The sequence below is a fragment of the Ictidomys tridecemlineatus genome, chromosome 3 (genome assembly GCF_052094955.1).
Source record: "Ictidomys tridecemlineatus isolate mIctTri1 chromosome 3, mIctTri1.hap1, whole genome shotgun sequence".
NCBI lineage: Eukaryota > Metazoa > Chordata > Mammalia > Rodentia > Sciuridae > Ictidomys > Ictidomys tridecemlineatus.
Window position 1 is genome coordinate 21627815 of NC_135479.1, and position 10028 is coordinate 21637842.

The window sequence follows — 10028 nt, forward strand, 5'->3', positions numbered from 1 at the left end:
ATTATCTTATTTCACCAGTGCTGTTATTCCATGTCCCACTGAGGAAACCAAGACCCAGAGAGGCTTATCAATGTGCCAGTTCCTGCAGTCAGCGCTGAGAGGCAAGCCCAGGTCATCTGGTTTCCTCCCCTTCACTCCAATACCACAGCCTTTTAAGTGAACTTGACTTGATTCTTGAAACCAGAAGTTCAACCTTTCTGCACCCAAGTCCCCCCCCCCACATCCTTGATTATGTGCCATGCCCTGAAACCTGAAAGCTGCAGGGGTCTCACAACAGAGCAAAGGCATCTGGGAAGGCAAGTCCCAATAAAGGGGAGGCCAAGGCATACCTTGCGGATCCCTTCCCTCAGCTTCTTTAGTTTCCCTAATAAAGCCTGCATTTTCTTTCCTCCTCCATCCTTTCTTCCCCCTGAAATACAACCCCAGCCATCAGAATTCTGTGTCACCTGTCAGAATCCTATGTCTCTTTCAAGTACTATTATAAATGCCACTTCCTCCTAGTAACTTTTTTTTTTTTTTTTTTTTTTTTTTTGGTGGTGGTGATGCTGGGGATCAAACCCAGGGCCTTGTGCATGAGAAGCAAGCACTCTACCAACTGAGCTATATCCCCCAGCCCTCCTAGTAGCATTTTAATATGAACTCCTTTTGTTCCTCCCAGGTCTGTGCCTGTTTGTGGCACTTCACAGGGACCGGAGTTCTCTAAGTACCATCTCATTCCTCCAGTGTACTGTAAGCAGGTCTTGGCCTGTCTCCCCTGGTGCCTGTCACAGTGCCTGATACATAGTAGGTGCCCAGCAGAGCCCATTCGAACTGCCTTGCCAAAGCCCCTGTCTGAAGGTGGCTTTGACTCCCAGAGGACTGGGGTGGCTCAAAAGGAGACTCTGGCTGCCTGGGGTGAAGGGTGCTGATGAGCAAGAACCCTGCCCTTCTCCAAGGCTGGCTAGAGATGCCAGCTCTGTCACCAGGAATCATGAGAAAGCCGGGAAAGGAGAGTGGAGCCAAGGAATGTCCCACCCACAGCATCTGGAACCACTTCCTTCCTGGAAGGAGAACAAAGCAGAAAGAGGAGATAAGGCCTCTCCCTGCAAACAGGGCTGGGGAGAGCTGGGCCCCAAGTAGGCAGGCCTCCAGGAAGGAAGCTGCCAGGTGACATTGTGGCCCAGGGAGAAGGATGGGCACCGGTCAAAGCCCCTTCCTGTCCTTCCTCCCCTGACCCCTGCCTCTCCCAGCCTCTCCTCTGGGAACCCACTTCCCAAGACCACCGACTACCGAAAGACCATGTGTGACTCCTAACTTCCATGCCCTTATCTCGACATTCCAGGCCTTCCTAGTGGACTGCCAGCAAACCTTCCACCCCTTCCACCCCAGACTCTCCCTGCCTGCCTTTTCCTGCCTCTTGACTCTGTTCATATGAGTCCCACAGCCCCCAGTGACCTTCCTCCTGGATGGCTGCACCTCACCCTGGGGAAGACCTGCCTCTCAGAGAGTCCCACCCTCACTCCCTGATTCCCCGACATGTCACCCCTGACCTGACCCTCTAGAGCTCCAGGGTGCACGACTGAACCTCCCACCCAGTGAATGTATAATGGCTTAGTGTCTTACAACACTCTGCCCTGGATGGAAATTGCAGTAACAATAATAATATTAGACGTTTACTGAAGACAGTATCAAAGGTGACACTGGGAAGCTGCTGCCCAGCCAGGGACCACATTTCCCAGCTCCCATGACATTAAGACAGGACCATATGACCAGTTCTCACCCATGAGATGTAGGCAGAGGTGCCACTTCTGGGGCAAGGTAGTTGAAAGACCAATATGCCTACCCACTCTTTCTTCCCCATCCACTAGCTGGATACAGATGGCCAAATGACCTTGGAGCCACATGTAGAATGAAAATGGCAGAGCCTTCAGCAACCTGGTCTCCAAATGGGCTCCAGGAAATACTTGGTATTTCCTTAGACTGAGATAGGGGCAGGAAACCCTGGTATTACCTCTAAGCCAATATACATTCTTGGGCTTATTTGTTATAGCAGTTAACCTACCCTGACCAAAACAATTAGCTATCAAGTTATGGAGCATTTCCTATATGGTGGCCTTTCACATTCACTACCTCAGTTGATCTTCACAGCAGTTCCAGAGGGAGCTACTGGAACCATCATGTGGCGGAGGAGGGTGGGTACCAGGGATTGAACTCAGGGGCACTTGACCAGTGAGCTACATCTCCAGCCTTATTTTGTATTTTTTATTTAGAGACAGGGTCTCGCTGAGTTGCGTAGTGCTTCGCTTTTGCTGAGGCTGGCTTTGAACTCACTATCCTCCTGTCCCAGCCTCCCAAGCCACTGGGATTACAGGTGTGCACCACCATGCCAGCCTACTGGCACCATCTTATAGATAAGAAACTGCAGTTAAGAAAGGGTAAGGAAGCGTGGCCAAAGTTCCTCAGTTAATAAGGCTCCGTCTAACAGGACCAGAGTGCAGAGTCACCTACAATACATTTGTTACAAGTCTGATATCCTCCCCTCAGCTGTTGTCACAGGGAAGGGCAGACTGGTGTTTAGTCACACCTTCCTCCCTGCAGAGACAAGTGTCAGACCCACACTGGTCTTTTGTAATGCAGTTGCTTTGAACCTCCATTTGCCATGAGCTGGCTCAGCTGGCTCGGGTCCTGTGCAGAGTGGAGAGGGCTCTTTCTTTCTGATGTCACCTCTGATCATCACAGAGGTCTCACCAGGTGAGGACGCACTTGGCTGGACTGGAAGCAGGCTCTGGGAAGCTCAGTGACCTCCTCACGGTGACTTGCCAAGTGGCCAAATATAAAAGGAACTGGGTCTGTAGAGTTCTCACCTACACTGTGTCCTGGCCCCCCACCCCTCCCTGATAGGTCACCTGATAGGTCCCTGACCTGGGTGGCAGCTGGAGGTTCGCAGCAGGAGGGAGGCGCGGCAGACATGTGCACATGTGCGTGTCCGACTTGAGTTTATCTGTATTTTCTTGCTTAAATCACAGTCTGTTTTTCATTTCTTCAGGGAAGGGGGTGGAGCATGACAGAAGAATGGAAGAAAAAGAATCCCTCAAGCTGAGGAAATAAAAGGTCAGAAAACATCAAAATTGATAGAAAGTGGGAGTACTGCCCGCCTGCCCACTCAGTGGCACATGCCTGGGATCCCAGCCACATGGGAGGCTAAGGCAGGAGGATCACAAGCTAGAGTCCAGCCTGGCCAACCTATCCACCCCTGTATCAAATTTTTGAAAAAAATTTTAAAGGGCTGGGAATATAGCTCAGAGGTAGAGCTCAATTCCCAGGACCCAAAAGAAAGGGGGGTGGCGGGTAAAGAACTGAGAGCACTGTGGCCAAACTCCCAAGCCTAAGCTAAAAGGAAACAGACCCTCCAAAAATGGCCTCACTCAGTGATTTTGGGGTTGGAACGTGCACTTTGAAAACCCCGCCAGTGCTCTTTGTACCAAGCTGTCACTTCAAAACTGGGAAAGGTCCAGAGTACCCACAGTGTCACAGCTCAGTTTCAGTGTCCCCTCTACCAGCAGGAAGTCTGCTTTCTGTCCCCACTGCATCCCTGCAGTGTCTTGGACTGCAGTGTCTTACCCACCAGACAGTGAGAGGCCAGAAACCAGTCCTTCTGGTCAGTGTTGCCTCCCCAGGTCTCAAAAGACCTGGCACATAGTAGGTTTTCAATACATACCAGTGGAACATGGAAATGAATAAACAGCGTGATTATATATGCTATAAAGATCTCAGGGCTGCACAGAGCTTCCGTTTCTCGAATCACATTGTCTCAAGGGAAGCTCAGAGTGCCCTGTGACAAGAAGAGTTGTGACAAGGGCATGCACTCATGCACCCACACATACGCTTGCACACCAGCACGCTCAGCTCAGCACGTATCCATGTGTGACTATTTGGAAATATGTAGCTCCATCTCTTTCTGGCCAGTGAGGATCATGCAATAATAGGCTATGTCCTGTTTCTTGTTTTATCCATAAAAACAGAGGCCTCCTCTACCTTTTTCCCTACCCCAAGACACACACACACACACACACACACACACACACACACACACACACACACACACAGTGCCAGGTTGGTTTCTCCTTCAACTGGAAGAGAGCAAAGGAGAACCAACTGTCCACAAGGGGGCATCCAAAGACCATCAGACTCAAGGTCTCAAAGCCAAGATTACTACTATTTGGCCTCAGAGAGATTCAAGAGATCCCCAGGAAAAACTGGAGAGCCTGAGGGCCCCCAGGGGAAGGGATGTCACTTGTGGACACCGAGAGAAGTAGCGGGGAAGCAGGGATGCTAGACGGAGACTGAGGCTCGGGTCACTGAATAATCCGAATGGTAATCGGTCTTCTACTGAATGCTTGCCAGCTAGTCCCTGGTGTGGTCACTTAACTCTATAATAGCTCATTTGCTTCTCATCTCACTTCAGTGGGGTTCTGGGTCACTGAAGTTCCTGTTTTACAGATGGGAAAAAAAAACTAATGTCTCAGAAGGATGAAGTGATTCGCTCAGGGTCACTCAGTGGCAAAGTCAGAATTCAGGCTCAGGACCTCTTGTGCCCGCCCACCTCCCTCTGCTCCCTGCAGCTAGAACTTTCTGACAGCCTTCCCCTCTGTTGAGGATTCTGTGTGCTGGACCTGATTCCTTCTTCTCCAGGCCCTTTTGGGTAATTTTTTGAAAGAACTAGAAGCTGATTTCCTAGGTGCAAATAACTTTGTGGCTGTGCAGCTGAGCCTTCGTGGACTATAAATTGTTTGGAGCTCAATGGGTCCAGTGCCTTTAGAAGGCCCTGAAGCAATTCCTAGCCCAGTGTATTAAGCTTTTCCTCCTCCTTTGACCCAATAATCTCATTCCTGGGAGTTTATTCCAAGGAAACAATTCAAATGGCAGTCAAGTATCGTCTGCATAATACGTGCACTGAAGTCTTTCTTTAAAGGTCAAAAGCTGGGAACCAAAATAGGGAAGTGGTTTAGTAAACTGGGACGTCCACATACTGGGCAATCAGGCCTGGAAAGCCACAGCTGGATGACGGGGATGTGGAAAATGCTTTTACTCCACAACGAATTGCCATCACCACTTCGGCCAAACTAGCAAATTCAACTAATTGTGTTTGTCAGACAGAAAAAGGGAGAGAGAGAGAGAGAAAGAGGACTCTCTGTTCATGTCCAAAATCAATTCTTTTTTTTTAAGAGAGAGAGTTTTTTAATATTTATTTTTCAGTTTTTGGTGGACACATCTTTATTTTTTTATTTTTATGTGGTGCTGAGGATCAAACCCAGTGCCCCGCGCATGCCAGGCGAGCGTGTTACCGCTTGAGCCACATTCCCAGCCCCCAAAATCAATTCTTAATTTCCAGTGCTCCAAAGATATAAAAAAAAAAAAGAAACTGAAAGGCAGTAGCAATAACAACACACATAATTCTTATTTATTTTTAAATATTTATTTATTTAGGTGCCAGGGATAGAACCCAGAGGTGCTTAACCACTGAATCACATCCCCAATCCCTTTTGTTTTTATATTTAGAGAAAAGATCTCACCAAGTTGCTCAGGGCCTTGCTAAATTGCTGACTGGCTTTGAACTTAGGATCCTGCCTGCCTTCGCTTCCAGAACCCTGGGACAACACGCATAATTCTTGACTTTTGACTTACCAAGGCCCCAGGTCCTGATGATCAACAGGATTTTCTGAGAATGGCTTTGGATTATTGGTTACCAATGGTGTTCACCTTTCACACAGGTATTGGTTTATCAATCAATATAATTCTTCATATTAAATTCCCTTGCAAGAACTGGCATGGTTCCTGTTTTCTGACCAGAGCCTGAGAAATACAGACACAGACCATGAACCCTGATGGATGATATCTCTTCCCATAATAACTGGTAAGAAAAGACTTGGAAGTTTGTGCACCCATTGTGATTTCAACTTATAAAAGGTGTATGTATATATGAGGATGGATCGTAAGTTCAAAGCCAGGCTCAAATTTGGCCTTTCCCAAATTACACTTTGTATTAGTTACCCACTGCTGCGTAACAAAGCACACTAAAGCGTAGTGTCCTAGAACAAGGTCTTTTCTTATTTTGCAGCTTTTGTAGGTCACAGATCCTGGTGCAGCCTAGCTACATCCTCTACAGCAGTGTCTCTGTCAGCTGTCATAAAGGGGTCAGCTCGGCCACAGCCACTGCAAGGCTCAACCAGAGAAGGATCCATGTCCAAGGTGCAACATGATGGTCACAGGATTCAATTCCATTGGCTTCTCCATCAGACCCTTAAAATAAGGGAGAAGAGGGGCTGGGGCTGGGGCTCAGTGGCAGGGCACTTGCCTCCCACGTGTGAGGCACTGGGTTGGATCCTCAGCACCGCATAAAAATAAATAAGTAAAATAAAGATATTGGGTCCATCTACAACTTAAAAAAAATAATGATAAAATAAAATAAGGAAAAAAAATAAAATAAAAAAAAAATAATAAAATAAGGGAGAAGAGTCATGGGGAGTGACTGAGAACTAGATGGGAGTCCCAGATTTTTATGGTCTGATCTCAAAAAGGGACATCCTCTCACTTTTGCCATGTTTTGTTCATTAGAAGCCAGCCACTAGGTCCAGCCCACACTCGGGGGAGATCACTCAAGGACACGTGGTATGCCTGCCACAGACTTGAACATTTTTAGCATCTTCTCAATAACAAAAACAATATTTGCTGAAGTTACTTGTCTAATATGGAAATTTTCTATATTTCAGGGAACGCCTCTGCCCGTTTCTCACAAGGCACGGTCCCCCTGCCACCCCACCCCAATAGAGCCAAATGCCCCTGCCCCCGGGCCCCATGGAGCGCTGTATTCCCTGCACACTTAGAAGAAAGCTCCTGCCGGGTCTGGGCCAGTGAGTGGCTTGTTGGGGAGATGGGGTTGGGGACAACCTGGACACTTCCAGAAGACAAGTGTCAAAAAAGGGAGGCGAGGGCTGGGGTGGTGGCTCAGTGGTAGAGCCCTTGCCTGGCCTGTGTGAGACGCTGGGTTCCATCCTCAGCACCACATAAAAATAAATAAAATAAATGTCTATCAACAACTAAAAAAAAAAAAGGAGGCAACTCGGGCTCCCCTTTGAAATAGGCTGCATGGGTCCCTGCCTGGAGGCCATTCTCATGCATTATTAGGCTGAATTCTTAACTAGCCCAACAAAGTCTCCTCCAGTCTCAGATCAGCCCTTTCTCCTCCTCTTCTCTCTTCTTTTCCAGACTCTTCCAGTCTCTACCAGACTCTCCTTTCCTCCCTCCCTCCTGTGCTGTTTCCTCCCCTGGACCCCAAAGCCTCATCGGCCTGGCTGCTCCACTTCCTCACAGATGAGGCCGATCCACAAGGTACAGTAATCCCTTCCCTGGAGATTTCTAATGACAAGCAGGGAGAGCTTTTTTAACAAGCCCCAGGCGATTTTCAAAATAAGGCAAATTTGGAAGGCACTGCTCTCCCTTGTCATTGGCTCTCACAGTGCCCTTGCCTCTCTGTTCCTGCTGGACCATGAGCTCGTTCTGTCCTATGGGCTCCTGCTGGCCAGGCCCACCTCCAGCAATAGGGACGAGTGGGGAAGGAGAGGGCAGGCTGAGGAAGGGGCACCAGAGCTGTTAGTGCAAAGATGGGCAGAGGGAATGAACACGTTGCTCCTAAATGGGGAGGGAGCGAGGCACAGCAGGGTTCTGGAGGAGGCAGGAGCTGCAGAACATCCAGGTTCCACTGGGAACAACCAAGTTTCTAAAAGAAAGTCCAGGATCCAGGGTTGGGAAAGATCTTTCAGAGCTCCTACAGTCACGAAGCAGAAAACCAGAATCCGGGGGCTCTTTCTGATACCGTGTGGGTTGCCCACAGACGGAGGATCGGAGATGCCAGATTTAGCAAATAAAAACACAAAAGTCCTATTAAATTTGCATTTCAAATAAGCAATAAATAATTTTTTAGTCCAGGTATATCCCAAATATAACGTAAGTATCCTGTACTCTAGCTGATGACCCAGCCAAGGTTGTGAGTTGAGGTTACAACCCCCCTAGACTGGGCCTTTATTTATTTATTTATTTATTTATTTTTAGAGAGAGTGACAGAGGAGAGAGAGAGAGAGAGAATTTTTAATATATATTTTTTAGTTCTCGGCGGACACAACATCTTTGTTGGTATGTGGTGCTGAGGATCGAACCCGGGCCGCACGCATGCCAGGCGAGCGCGCTACCGCTTGAGCCACATCCCCAGCCTGGGCCATAATTTATTGTTCCAGGGGTTTCCTGGACAAAAGGACAAACTCCCAGAGCTCCATTCTCCAAACAGGTCACGCAGCTCAGAAAAGCAGAGCAGCTGTCCTCATTGTAGCTCAACACTGGAAGCAACCTACATATACTGAAAGAAGAGCCCCTTCATCTCCTAGGGCGGCTGAAGCAAAGTTCCACAAACTGGGTGGAACGAGAGAAGTTTACTGTCTCCCAAGTCTGGAGACCACAAGGCAAAAATCAAGGAGGTGGCTGGGCCATGCTTCCTCTGAGACCCGGGGAAGAACTCTTCCTTTCCCCATCCTGGTTTTGGTGGTGGCCAGCAATCCTTACTATTCCTTGGCTTGCAGCCATGTCGTGTCCATGTTGGTCTCTGTCATCACACCGCACTTTCCCGGTGACTTTGACTCTTTTCTTCTTATAAGGACACTAGATATGTTGGAATAGTATGACCTCATCTTTACTTGATTAGGTCACCTAAAACCCTGTTCCAAGTAAATCACAATTATAGATTCCAGGGACTGGGATTTAAATTACCTTTTTTTTTTTTTTTTTTTTTTTTTGGCGAAGGGTGGAGGACACAATTCAACCATAACAAGGGGGGGGTGAATAAATTAGAACCCAAAGCACAGAAGGATGTCCATTATCAATTTTTGAGTGAAAAAAAAAAAAAACATGGTGAAAGGGAAAAAATTATGTAGCACGATTTGTTTTTAATCTTAAAGCAAAAATACAACTAAATGTGAGCATTTATGTTTGGTCAATATTTAGTCATTAATTCAGTTGACAAATATTTGCTGGGCATTCACTAGAAATACAACAGTGAATAAGGCGGATCCGGTCCCTGCCCTCCTACAGCCTATAAGTAAGTATGCATTGCTAGAAGGAAATGCTTCCACCCATTATTTCTATTTCCAAGTCAACGTGGAGGGGAAAATGGAAAATTTTTTCTTTTTTAAGTTTTTTTTTTCCTCTATTGCTCAAATTTTTATAGTGAGCATGTTGTTAATTTGTGCCTTTTTGAAAAAAAAAATGCTTAACCATGTTTTTAATCTGAAAGTTCAGCCCTTTGAGAATCTCTTTGTTATGTTAGGCCACAGTGGCCAGGGGCCCAACTAATGGCACCACCATGTTTGCCTGTTGGGCCAACCAGCAAGGTTTTCCTGATTGTGGATAACTGAAAGCTAGTAGGAAGGTGTGTATAATCCAATTACTCACTTGTTAAAATTTTATTGATCATAAGAATATGTGTATGTGTGTGTGTGTGTGTGTGTGTGTGTGTGTGTGTGAATAGACCTGAAAGTATTTATTTGTGTGTGGGTTTTATTGTTGTTTTGTCTTTGCAGGGCTGTGAATGGAACCCAGAAACTTTGGATATGCTGTGCAAGTGCTCTACCAACTGGGGTACAACCCAGCGGACATGCATTACCAGCGCACATGCACTATGTCTGTGTCTCCCAGTGGATTCTAAACTCCAAGATAGCAGAGCCAATGTTGTTTTGTTCAATATTATATAACCAGCCTCTGTCAACGCAGTCACCAATACTAGTACTCGAGAAAAAAAAAGTGTTGAGTGATTGAAAAGACAGCGTAACTATCCTACATGTAGTCTAACTTCTTCATTTTATAACCAGTAAAACTGAAGCCCAGAAAAGTCAAGCCAAAGAGCAAGTTAATGGTAGCCAAGACAGAAAGAGGCTTATTGCTCTCAATCTAGGCTCTTACCTTCAAAAATAATAATAGTAATAATAATGTAATACACATTTCAT

The 10028-nt window shown here is 46.8% G+C and overlaps 1 non-coding gene across 1 annotated transcript; it reads right to left on the bottom strand.

Moving 5' to 3' along the window:
• Nucleotides 1-537: 537 nt before the first annotated feature.
• Trnae-cuc (transfer RNA glutamic acid (anticodon CUC)) lies at nt 538-610 on the bottom strand. Its single transcript has one exon. It is a non-coding gene; the product is annotated as a tRNA-Glu (tRNA).
• Nucleotides 611-10028: the final 9418 nt, after the last annotated feature.